This window comes from Bicyclus anynana, chromosome 19 (assembly GCF_947172395.1).
Source record: "Bicyclus anynana chromosome 19, ilBicAnyn1.1, whole genome shotgun sequence".
Classification (NCBI taxonomy): domain Eukaryota; kingdom Metazoa; phylum Arthropoda; class Insecta; order Lepidoptera; family Nymphalidae; genus Bicyclus; species Bicyclus anynana.
In genome coordinates this window covers 12,568,576-12,582,374 of record NC_069101.1, presented here as the reverse complement: position 1 = coordinate 12,582,374, position 13,799 = coordinate 12,568,576, and the positions used below count along the sequence as shown (strand labels likewise).

At 38.0% G+C, this 13,799-nt stretch overlaps 1 protein-coding gene across 5 annotated transcripts in view; it reads right to left on the bottom strand.

Annotated features, from left to right (window-relative positions):
* The window catches only part of LOC112044621 (atypical protein kinase C), a 263,111-nt gene that overhangs the window by 239,232 nt on the left and 10,080 nt on the right, over positions 1–13,799 (bottom strand). Inside the window, exons 1-2 of one of the 5 annotated variants that reach the window (XM_052887256.1) lie at positions 4,307–4,544; positions 2,864–3,222 (exon numbers count right to left, since the gene is read on the bottom strand). The exons of 2 other annotated variants lie outside the window; for them this stretch is intronic. The gene's annotated coding sequence lies outside the window, so the exon portion shown is untranslated. Of the gene's footprint in view, positions 1–2,863; positions 3,223–4,306; positions 4,545–13,799 lie in introns of those variants that run through there. 2 more of the 5 variants (XM_024080511.2, XM_052887257.1) reach the window with 2 other exon arrangements.

Below are 13,799 nucleotides of genomic sequence, written 5' to 3'. Positions count from 1 at the left end.
ATTATTTGTATTACATTTGACAGATATTTACACTGTTTTGTTAGTGACAGAGCGGATAACGAGGCTTAGCCAATACAAAATACAATGGCAATTTTTTATGCTGTTCTAGATTGCATAGATGTAAGATTATATACACAACAAACTCTACGACTCTTATGTCAATATATCATACTCGTAACACGACCTTCAAAACTGAGCAGACATGGTGAACAAAATCTTTCCTTTGCCCTTTCCATTTATCGCTTATAGTAACTGATTATTATTTATTTATCCGTGCATTTAGAAGACATTCAGTTGTAAAGTGAAATAAAAAAGCGTTGGTAACGACAAGTTCACAAAGCTCTCAATATAAAAATAATATTCACAAAAAAAATACTATTCGATTTTTACCGACTAATCTCCAACAAAGCCACGTGAAATAGGGCCCTAAGTTAAATAGAATGACGCCCTGACATCGGACAGAGCAATGTTGGTCAAACCTCTTCCTCAAACCAGCCTGGTCACAGGCGGCTTAGGACCGTTGTTTTCAGACACTTCAAACGACCATGGTCAGCAGTGGACGTCCATCGGCTGATATAATAAAAACCTACTAATGGTTATGACCCTCAGTAATCAGAAACACGGAAAACTGACTGCCCTTAAGCAAACTTTTAAACTTTAAAACAAATCACAATATATAGGATTGACTTTGCAATTGCACGTTGTAGAGTCAACATCTCCTGAGGATGCTCTGGTTTTGGGGTGAAACATACTTAGAGAGTATTTTGTCAGACCTGGGTGACGTTGTCGCATGGGTTCGTCGGCTTTTCGCGGATGATAGCAAAAAAAATGAATTTTTATCTATTTAAATCACAATATGCATTCCATCACAATGCAATGAAATAAGCCGCTCTGCGTTTAACGTAAATCTCGCTGTATATAAATAACGTGACAACCATTTCAGATAAGCAAATGAGGGAACTCATTGTGAGCGTGACAAACTATTCAGAACATTTGAACTGCCGATCGCCGCTCCACGGTCTGCTATCAATGCCGCTAATGGCATCGCAATCCGAAATCAATTCGAACACCGTCCGTTTTAATCTAAACCACGCTGGGGAGTGCAAACTTTATGCTAACTATTTACAGGGGAAATATAGACACAAAATACTAGTGGGATAAGCCTGTGATGACCTACCTGATATAGGTACCTATTTTTGTGAAAGTTTGAAGCAGTGGCGTGCCTTGAATGGGCTCTGTATCATAATTAGTTAGGGAGACCCAATGTGAAGGGTAAACATTTCTTAAAAAAGAAAGATGTTTGAAGAACCTATGAATATACGGGAATTCATAGGTTCATCAAACCAAAGGATAGTGGATTACATTTAACTAGTTTTAGTTTTCACACGTAAGGGGCCACTGAAGTCCGGGAGCCCCGTATCATTGATACAGCTGATACGGCGGTAGCTACGTCCCTGGCTTGAAGTTTGTTAGCTTATGCTTTTACCATATGAAAGTAAAGTAGCCAATTATGGACTTCAGTGGATTTAGAAGGTAGCAAGTTTCAAGATTTCGTGATCAAATCAGAAATTAGTAAATCTGCAGAAGAACCAAAGTCACTGACATAGCTCAACGAGTTGCGAAACAGAAGTGGCAATGGGCGGGACGCATAATTCGAAGAGCTGATGGACGTTGGGCTCCCGAGATGCTAGAATGGCAACCCCGCAGGACTGGCGACATTAACGGAGTCGCAGGGATTCGCTGGATGTAGGCGCCTCTGGATCCTGAAGTGTTTGAAAGTTCTACAAAGGTCCTACAGTGGACTCCATGAGCTGATATGATGATGGTGATATCTATATCAACGCGGGTGAAACCACGGGTCCCAGGTAGGTATAATTTTCCAACATAAATTACCTTGTTCCTTGTATAAACAATAGACAACAGTTAAATAATGATTCAAATGTCAATCATGATACACGGAAATACTTAATAATGTTTCTAAACGGTATAATAGAATAAAAAACCCGGTGAAATTTCGAAACATCTGCACATTGCTCTAAGTGGGTCAAACACTATCTCATGCGGCGCGGGCCGGCGAAACGGAGTAAAATAAACAAAGCGTAGAACAACGGTGAACGGTTGCGCGAAAAAAAAACCATGGACTCTGATCATTGACATACTAAAGCTCGAAGAACTTACCGAACTACTCGTAATTGAAGTGTTTGTCTGTTATTTCAAAATAACTATGTTTTCTCAAGTGCTAGTTATTAGTAAGCTATAGTTATAGTAAGTCCGCAACATGGGATTACTACAGTGCACCTAAATTTTTTTTTATGTTTTATCCTATTCAATGATTAAATAAGTATAATATTTAATCATTGTCATTGTAATTGTATAACTACTGTGTATTTATGGTTTGGAAATAAATAAATTTTAATTTAATAAAAATAATTAATTTGAATTTAACGTGTATAAAAACATGTTACGGTACGGTATAGGTTGCAGAAATGTTGAAAATTAATAAGGTAATCCTATTTAATGTACAAGGTTTTGAGCAAAAACAAACAATTAAGTTAAACTCGTTCGTTTTGTTCGTTCGTTTGAGTATCATCTACCTCGAACAGAGGTCAAATTATATTGAGAAATAATTTTAGAACTCTTAACTCTCTTCTACCAAAAGAATGATCAAGAATTAACTTGTTTTGTTGAATAATTAACAGATTCCCTAATAAATATTAAATAATAACATTTTATCAAAATATACGTCATATGGGTTTATCTCACAGCAAAGATAAACAGTCAACATCCAAAGCGAACTGTTTATCTTCGCAAGGCATTAGAAGTGTATCAACGTGTTCCGATCGGAAACCAAACACAAAACCACCTCGCCGGTCGCGCCGCGGGCTGACGTCCCGGACGATACAATCGCCGAGGTCAACGCTTCCATTCTGATCCAACTTGAACTGCACAACTGCACAATTGCACAACTCCACAACTGCACAATTCACGTAATAGCCAACAGTAACACATATGCACTGAACTCGCGGACCGCGTTCATAATGATCGGGACATATCGATATGCGGTTAGTCCCCGCCGCGCAACCACGGGACTACTGTCTGCTCAAATAGAAACTTCGTGTGTACACAAACAAAAACCTATCGTAATGTCTATTTATTGTAAAGGCTATGTACCTACTCGTATAACTTCACGGGTCGATTACTTTCTGATCAAATAGAAATTTTCTATAAACACAAACAACAATCTATCGTAATCTTTTTTTTTAATATTATAAAGAGGTTTGTGATTTGGTGTGGTTTTAGGGGGCAATTTCTAGATCTACTAAACCGATTTTAAAAATTCTTTTACCAATAGATGGCTACCTTTTTACCGAGTAACTTGAGTTTTATTTTATCTCCGTATTCCCACGGGAACAAGAAGTACGCGGGTGAAACCGTTGAGCGTCTGCTCCAATATAAATTTCGTATGTAAACAAACTTCCTATCCTTCCTAGTTATCTGTGCCTAATAATAGTTTTGTAAGTTTTAGTTTTTAAGGAAGTACCTAATGTGTTTTAGAGGTGTAGGTATACTAAGCCTACTTGAAATAAACCAAGTTATTATTTTTTTAATTCTGTTGTCAACTTTGAAGATAAAATTATGTAAAATATGAAAGCTCTCCTGATTCCGATAAAAAGCTTATAATTTAATTAGATGTAGCGTAACTTGATCATGATATTTAAATTAATCTTATTTAAGACTTTATGCTACTTATTAAACTAAAAATAAATTCCACAGATGACTTTAAACATTAAATTTGACATTGGTTTACTACCTACACAACCCTAAATATAACTTTTCTATTTCCTTTTTTTTAATATAATTGTTGTATGTTTGTTTGTTTAGGTAATTAATTTAGTTAGTTTTAGATTACTTTAGATTTAGAAAATGTAAGTTTTAAATATCAAATTGACTAATAAATACTTGCTATTAATAATTCATATCAATTTACTTATGTTTGTGAACACGTTTGTGAAGTAAAGTTACTTTTAAACGACTTCAAATTGTTAAAATATTAATTAATAATCGCACTTCTATACAATAAGCTCTAATCTAAAATCAGTTAAATTATTAAGCTTTTAATTGTTATTTTATACTAAACAAAGACACTGCGCTTCGTGTAAACAAACTTCAAACCTAACTTTTTGCAAACACATTTACTAACAAATATATTTGACGCAAAACGGAAGTAACAACTATCAAAATGCGTTGAATTTCTTTAAGACATTATTTTAAACAAAACTGCGCTTCATGTAAACAAAGATCTAACCTAATTTTTTTTGCAAACACATTCAATTAACACGAAAATTGTTCACGCAAAACTAACTTCACCTACAGTAATCGTATCAAAAGAACTGAAAGATATCGTTAATCTCGCTTCTAAACACAGCCATTGTTGTCTGTACGAAGGGAAATTTCTATTTGATCAATGATCAAACACAACAATGCGCGGGCGCATCGACCGGCGCCATACGCGTGCACGGAGGAACCGTCTCAGCGCCACTGTTTTACTTTTAGTATTTCTGTTCCAGCGTTGCCAATTTGTGGGGAATTCACAGAATTGCGGGGAATTTGAACTCAATTTTGGATCTTGGGGAGTGGTTCTATGTGGGAGGATTTATTTAATTCTGCATCTTTTGTCGACACAACCCTCATTGGAAACTAAATAACAAAAACACTCAATAAATTGAGTGTAATTTTCAATTTCAAATCAATTTTTACTGATATTAAAAAAAATATCAGTTTTTAATAATATTTTACGGATTTTGCCACATTATTCTTATCTCTATAGTGTATATAAGAACAAATACTGTAAAAAAATCAGTAAAAACTGCATTATTTTCACTTTATTTTTATATAGGAATTAGCTGGGAATAGGGATATTTTTCACCCTGAATTTGGGGAATTACACTTAGTTTTGTGGGGAATTCGGACAATAGGCATTGGCAACGCTGTTCTGTTCCCAGGCGCGAGAGCCGAGATCGCGAGTCGGAACGGAGCGGGCAAATTGGACGGCCTTCGCCGGTCGTTAAAAAATGTTAATACTATTCCAACGTGGAACAATGACCCAAGATGTAATTTACATAACTTCGGCCGCAAGATTTATATAATGTTATTTTATGTGTCGAATGAACAATCGGGTCACATAGTGTGATGGGATAACTACTGGCCTTGAAATCTGAATACGTATTTATCATAGCATATATTAAATTAGCGGATATTAAGGAACAAACCCTTGTAGACCCTCCCATTTTTTTTTCTGTGGGGTTCTTAGACTAGCCTACAATTGGACTTAACGTACAACAATGGGAAAATAAAAAAAATACTTCCTATAAATATATTTACAACACAGGGTGTTTGTGAAGACATAATATGAGCAGAAAGTCTATGGGTTTATCTTGATTACTTTCGGAGTTCCCTAGGCCATCTCCCCAACTATTTATAATATTTTTCAATTATTTATTATTCCGTAGTTGGTACCATATCATAGTTACCGAATATACGCAAGTACGTAAATTTCAGTTAGCCCGCTTCCATCTTAGACTGCATCATCACTTACCATCAGGTGAGATAGTAGTCAAGGGCTAACTTGTAAAGAATAAAGAAAAAAGTATATATATATATATATATATATATATATATATATATATATATATATATATACGAAATTGAGATTCTATTTAAAAATATCATCTGGTGCTTACTGGTCGATATTGATTTGATGTTTATTTTAACAGGTTGATAATAAAGACTTAAATAGTGAATAGGCCAGCTGGCCGCGCGGGGAAAACATTTCGAGAGTATGTACACCGAATTGCGTTTGGCGTTTTACGAGTTTATGTTTTTTTTTATTACATGAAAATTATATGAAAAATGATTTTATTCCTACATGAATTAGGAGCGCGGGTGTGCTAAAGACGTCACAGGACAGAAAATAGCATAGTGCGGTCAATGCACGGTATTAGACATAAGTCCAACTACAAGTAAGTACGATTTGATGCTCATAAATGTGATTCAGGCTTAAGTGACAATGAGTACGGCGTCATTTTATTGCACGCTGTCATCAAATCGAATATGCACTAGATTGCGAACGGCTATTTATTCAAGTTCTTATTAGTAGATGAATTCGTTTTTATTAATTGAATTTAGGAGCGCGAATGGGCTGATGACGTCACGATACAGAAAATCACTTACCGTTTGGTTGTTGCTCTGAATATTTCATTATGTGCAAATCAATGCTGATAAATATGACTCAGGCTTAAGAGACAACGAGCACGGCGTCTATTGGTCGTACGAATGAGGACCGCAAGTGATGTGATGAAAGTGACTTCAAAAAGGATAAGGTTCTCAACTTGATTAGTTTTTTTTTTCCATCTAGATATTCTTGTAAGCGCAAACTCATGCTGAGCAGGCTTAAGAGTGAACTAGTGCGGCGTCCGTTGGTAGCACGCGGTAATCATATCGAGTATGCACTGTTTTACAAGTAGACGATTAGTTTTTATTACTAGATTAATTAGGAGCACTAGTAGACTGATGACGTCACAGGACAGAAACCGATCGTTGTCTGGTATTTTCCATTTAGATATTCGTCTAAGTGCGAAATGATGCTGATAAATGTGACTCAGGCTTAAGAGACGACGAGTACGGCGTCCGTTGGTCGCACGCGGTAATCATTTCGAGTATGCACTGGATGGCATATGGCAGTTTTACAAATAGTCGAATAGTTTTTATTACTAGATTAATTAGGAGTTAGTAGGCTGATGACGACATGGCACAAAAAACCCTTCGATCGTTGTCCGATATTTTCCATTTAGATATTCGTCTAAGTGCGAATTGATGCTGATAAATGTGACTCGTTTTAGAAGTAGACGATTAGTTTCTATTACTAGAATAATTAGGAGCGCTAGTAGGCTGATCAGTGGCGGATTAAAGGTCCAGAGCGCCCTAGGCAATCACTTTATCGGCGCCCCTGTACCATATGGCCATAAATGGCCATCAAAATACTATAAATTTTAACTAGTAGTTTTTGCAATTATGATGACACTGTATCATCAAACCCTAGACTTTAGTAGACCAGGATCCTTGTACTTACGCTAATGCGCGAATGAAATATGACGTTATTACTGTGAAGAAATCAAGAGGGACGACAGAACGAACATCGAAATTCATGATTCCTCTCTGCTCTGGGAAATAGGCCTTAAAGTGTTTTGACAGATGATGGTGTGTTATGAATATATCATTATAGATTTAGATTATAGATCAGCATTTAGTTCTTAATCGTCGATATGTCATTTTCTTTTTTTGTTCAAAAATTCTAGGCTCGCGCGCCCCTTGTAACTACACGCCCTAGGCACGTGCCTAGTTTGCCTTACGGATAATCCGCCTCTGAGGCTGATGACGTCATGGCACATAAAACCCTTCGATCGTTGTCCGATATTTTCCTTTTAAATATTCGTCTAAGTGCGAATTGATGCTGATATATGTGACTCAGGCTTAAGAGACAACGAGTACGGCGTCCATTGGTCGCACGCGGTAATCATTTCGAGTATGCACTGGATCGCGGATGGCAGTTTTTATTAGTAGACGAATTAAGAGCGGGAGCCAGTTGATGACGTCACGGGACCGAAACCCGCATACCGTTCGGTCGTTGCCCGATATTTTCCATTTGTTCGTCATGTTGCTTTATTTGGATAACAATTGTTTATTGAACAACAACAAACATATTTGACGGTACTACATGACACGTTGAACTTCATAGACGTATAGACCTCGGCAAGTAAGTTAAACCAAAATGGCGGTCATGCTAGTACAATAGGCTAGTTGACACTTTTTTTAAAGGTCTTAAATAGTTTATTATCGTTTTACTACATAGAAAAAATAATATTATATTTTTTGAGACGTGATTACATGAAAATTGTAATTTTTCAATATTTTTTTTGACAATACGAGCCAAAACGCCAATATTTTCTTCATTCATTCATTTCCTTTTTGTCAGCCACGGACGATCAAGTAAGCTCACATGCCTGCAGCGCTAACGACTTGACGTCCGATAAAACTGATAGTGCGTTGTTCGCGATCGGTATGATGTTATGACACGTGTGCTTATCGGATGGTGAGTGGCTAGCTTTTCATCGATACCAACAAAATTTTATTATAATAACACCAAAAATTTCCTTTCACTTGAGAATTTTCAAAAATCAAAAAAAACTGCAACACGCGAAATCAATGGATTAATCAGTGTCCGAAATTGACCTCACCGAAATTAATCTATGGGTTTGTTTTCTTTCGTAGGAATTTTCTTGGAAAAGCTGTCAATTAATTTCCATTTAAGGACTATTTTTCTTCGTTAGTGTGTTGACGCGTCGTATATTGCGATGGCAAATTAGATCAATCATCGAGTATGTCTCGTGTATACAAATTTGCTTTTCCGTATAAATTAGGATATAATCAATAACTATATCATGTTGTCGTTACAAGTTTTTACTCAAGTTGTCCTGTTATTATGTCTGTAAATATGTGAAGTAAATTTAAGAACTTTGAAAAATATTAGTTTGGACACGAAATTTTTTTTAAGTTAAATAATAGCCTCCTGTATAATCGTCCGAATGAAATCCTTGACAATATTTGTATGCAGAACGATGTAATAGTCTGTAAACGATGACAAAGCTTTCTTACAATGTTTAGTGACAATATGTAGCGCTTATTAATTCCAATCACTTTAATGGGTCCACAGCACAAGACATTATAGACGACTGGGACGAAATGAATACAGAATTGGTTATACGACTCCGTCATAGGATGATTGGCTCAATTAGCAGCACGCTCGTCTGTAATATACGAGTCGACGTATCAGTAACGGAATGTATTGCGTGTTCAAATATACACAGAACAGTGGAACTACTTTTGAGAGTAAACGCCGGTGCATATCTGGCAAAAACCGAGGGCGAAAGTTAACAATCAAATGTGTTTGACAACCTTGCTTGTCAATTTTGACTTTTTCATTAAGCATTTGACATGTACACTTTTGATTTGACGAAATCTTTGACAGTTTACGTCTTCACTAATTTTTTACTGCCTCAAGCTTTAATATCTCCACCGTTAAGTGGACGGACTCAACATCGAAAGATCATGCGTTGCGTGTTCAATTATACACAGAACAGTGGAACTACTTTTGAGAGTAAGCACCAGTACATATCTAGTGAGGCTCAGCGTAAGGTCAAAGGTTATCAACAATCAGCCTTCTTAAAATTAGGTGTCTTGACTTGCATTGGGATCATCTCCTCCCGAGTGTCGTGTCAAGGGTACAGACCTCAAGGTTTGACCTCCTTGACCGAGTAAGACGCAGGGGAACTTGCTCCGCCGGTGATTTCTTCCAGCCCCTTTCGGAGCTAAAGCATCTTGGCCTATGAGTCGAATTTGCTTGTTCACTGATCCTGCGCGAACTGGGATTCCTCACTATCCAGCGCTGGAGGTCATATCCGGTACTTCGTCACGTGCTGGTAGCGAGTCGGTGGCCACCCTGCGCCGGGACGGTGTCTTGTATAATACTTCTTATTTATTTTTACAATGGTGAACAGCAATGATGAGGTCTAAAATGAAGCGCGCTTGCCTAGAAGACGCCTATTGACAATTGCTTGGAAGGTGCTCAAGTTATACGCGTCAGGGAACGAGGACACCGGAAGGGCATTCTTACACATCTTAGCAGTTCTTATCAGAAACGTTAATGCTAAACGTTTCGTGAGGTTCGACTGGATGTTAACAAAAAAAAAATGCCATTTATGACGTGGATATTAACAACAAAAGGATGCCATATTACACGGCGTCTCGTTGTTTTGTGGTAGAATGGGGATGAGGAACTATTTACTACTCCAAATGACCGTTCCCTCAGAAAATTAGACATCGCTCCTCGTATCGATGTCCCGCAGCGGGGCGGTGTCTTTTCCGGTGCTTGCGTCATCCAAATCGACTCTGTCGACGCCAACGATGCCTGACCTTCATTTATTTGGTGGTCTTTCGCGGTGCGGGGCGATACCGTGGTGATACCGTGGTGTCGAGTCCGTTATCTGTATCCTGACTACTTCAGGTATTTATTGCAAACTGAATATCGCTGGCTCTTAACTCATTAGAAACAGAGCTCACAATTTTGAACTTGTGACCCGTTACCCTCTCGTACTCAGCTAACGGATCTTCTAATCCAATTTAAATCGCTTTAAATCTATCGGTTAGCTATCTATAGACATTCCGGGAGAGGGGTAAGCAAGAGCCCTTGTGAAATAGCATCACGAACTTCCCCGCTAATTAATGTATCTCCGGTATAATTTCGCCTCCAAGTTTCAAGTGCCGCCATATTATATTCATAGTGTGTAGTTGTGGATTCTCTTAGTTTCTTATGAGTATCCTAATTTATGAATGTGAGCTGTATATTGTTATGGTGAAATGCTTTACTGCAGGTCATTGGACATGGTATTCATCATTATCAGCCGATGGACGGTAACATTTATGCCTTACGTGTATAAGTGTTACCCATCACGGAATATGGTAAACCGCTTGACGTAAAAAGATGAAATTTGGCAGAGAGTAGTCTATAGTTAGCTGGTGTCCGCTGAGATTTTTTTTATTATTATTTGTATAGAAGAGATGGTTGGATTGTGTGAAAGAGGACATGTGTGTAAAAGGAGTGGATGATGAGTTGACGAGTAATAGAGACGAATGGAAAAGATTGACATATTTTTCGACCCCACTTAAATGGGATAAGGGTAAGGAGATGATGAGATGATGATGATATTATTTGTATTATTGTTTTTATTATTGGTATTATTTGTTTCAATAACGTTCGTTGTTGACCACATCTATTAACATTGAGTTGTGTATAAATTTCCTCATTTTGAGCGCCTCATTTTTCATGCGCTAGTAACAAATCAAACAGTATTTTATCATCATCATCATCATATCAGCCGATGGACGTTCACTGCAGGATATGGGCCTTTTGTAGGGACTTCCAAACATCACGATACTGACCCACCTGCATCCAGCGAATCCCTGCGACGCGCTTGATGTCGTCAGTCCATCTGGTGGGGGGTCGACAAACACTGCACTTACTAGTGCGGGGTCGCCATTCCAGCACTTTGGGACCCACACGTCCATCTGCTCTTCGAACCATGTGCCCCGACCATTGCCACTTCAGCTTCGCAACTCGTTGAGCTATGTCGGTGACGTTGATTCTACTGCGGATCTCCTCATTTCTGATTCGATCACGCAGAGATACTCCTAACATAGCTCGTTCCATCGCTCGCTGTGTGACTCTGAGCCTTCTTATGTATTTAATACAGTACAGTATTTAATATCATTGTCTAGTAGTATAAAATATCTTATACTATAAGACAGATGGACGATATTATATGAGTTTGTAAAACATTCTCATACGAAAAACAATTTCCAACACTCATTAACGATATCCGACAAAGGCGGCCAACGCAAGCCACATACTCAATTAACGGGAATAGGATTTGAAATCGGCGCTCATAACGGGAACAAAGTTAATTAAAATGTCCCTAATTACGCAGAGACGGCGGCGTCCCCGCGACAGAACAAACTTCAGCCAGTTTTGTAATTTTAGTGATGTGCAAAACGTTCGAAGAGCCGGTGGACGTTGGTGTCCCAAGGTGCTAGAATGGCGACCCCGCACCGGAAAGCGCAGTGTTGGGCGAAGCCCCACTAGGTGGACCGAGGATATCAAGCGGGTTGCAGGGAGCCACTGGATGCTGGCGGCTCGAGATCGTTGTGCTTGGAGATCCATGCAAGAGGCCTATGTCCAGCAGTGGACGTCTATCGGCTGATAAGGTAAGGTAAGGCAAAACGTTACAGAGGCAACTCAATCAAAAAGACTATGAACATGAGGTAAGCAGTTGTCCAAAACGCCTCCGGTTACAATTTTTGGAGTTTCTCCTTAAGAATCGATTTTTCATATATAGCCACCGGTATGTAAAAAATATGGACAGTAAAATTCGATGAACGAATGACAGCGTTACGTTTTCGTGCGCAACCTATTCTGCGCACCTTTCACTTTACAGGCGTTAGTATTGAGACGTACATAGCGTATGCTGCGGGGCAACACACACCTATTTACAGTAAACTCCATTCGTGCGTCGGAGCTGACACCCACTTTTTAGAGTTCTAACTAAACATACGTATTTGTTTACTTCAGACTACTAACATATTTAATTAACAATTAAAATAATATAATGTTGAATAGCGTTTTAACTTGACAAATAAAAAACCATAGACTATTTCTTTGTTGAAAACATGAAACTTTTAGGGGTTCTTTCCAACCCCTAAAAGTTTCATGTTTTCAACAAAGAAATAGTCTATGGTTTTCGAAACCACTATTTATATTTCTACAGTTAATATTATGAAGAGGTAAAGTTGCGTGAGGTAATCCGTGGATCTACTCAACCGGCTTTAAAATTTCTTTTACCAATAGATAGCTACGTTATTTGTGAGCGTCATAGGCTGTTTTATCCCCGTACTCCCACAGGAACGGGAACTATGCGGCTGAAATCAGGAAGTGTCTGCTAGTTTGGTATAAAAATTGATAATATTATTGTTAAGTGATTTCGACATAACTAGGTATAGGACAGATTGAACAACGAATCTTTCTTTTTCAACGATTCTGCAGATTTGCATCACTTCCAAAATCTCAACAGACTCTCAAAATTCGTACTTTTTCTTAATAAACTCTGAAGTATCTCTACTATTGTCTGAGAAAGGTGGGGTTGATTGAATTTGAATAATTTGTTTTAGCTTTGTTTGCATACAGGTATTCAGAAAAAAGATTGAAAATAATGCCCAACATAAACTAGACAATTTTAAGTGATCGAAATCCGCATAATTGACTTGTAAGGATTGAAAATTGCACTTAACAAATACCTCCATTGTTTCACCCACGTAGTTTTCATTACCGTGTAAATACAAGGATAAAATATACCTTATGTTACTCACTGCTAACGTAGCTTCTTATTTATGAAAGATTTTTCTAAATCGATCCAGTAGTTTCAGAGCTTACTCATAGCAAACAAATGAAAATCAGATCTTAGCTCTTTATAATATTAATTTAGATATGTCACCAGTAGCCAAATGGCACGGCGATTCTCTTTATACGATCGCAAACGCTTCGAAAATTCAAAAATGTATAGGAATGACATTTGCTATAGACAGGTCACGTGATCAAGTTGTCGATTGGATCTGTCATTTCCATACATTTTGTTAGTTTTCGAAACGTTAGCGTTTGTAGAAAGAGAATCGACGTGCCACTTAGCTACATGCCCAGGACTGAACCGGCTCATAGGAAAGAGGCACTGTTCACAAGTTCATTTAGAAAACGCGTCGCAGCCAACACTACCATGTTGGGCGCCAAAGCGATCCGCAATGTTTGTACTTTATTAGAGCAAGTTTCTCCGCCTCTGTTTGCATACAAGTTTGGGCCGTTTCCGTTTTATTTACTCACGGCCTGGAACGTTCCAACTTTAACGGCCCCACTAAATCCTCCCGGAATGTATGTACCGCAGTCGCATGGTGCCCCGCTCTTGAAATATGCGAATAACTAATACTGTAGTTACGTAGAAAGCGTACTACGTAACTAACCTTTGATAGAGAACCGTGATAGCCCAGTAGATACGACCTCTGCCTTCGATTCAGAGGGCGTAAGTTGGAATCTAGTCCGGGGCATGAACCTCTAACTTTTTAGTTTTATAAAAAAAAAAAAA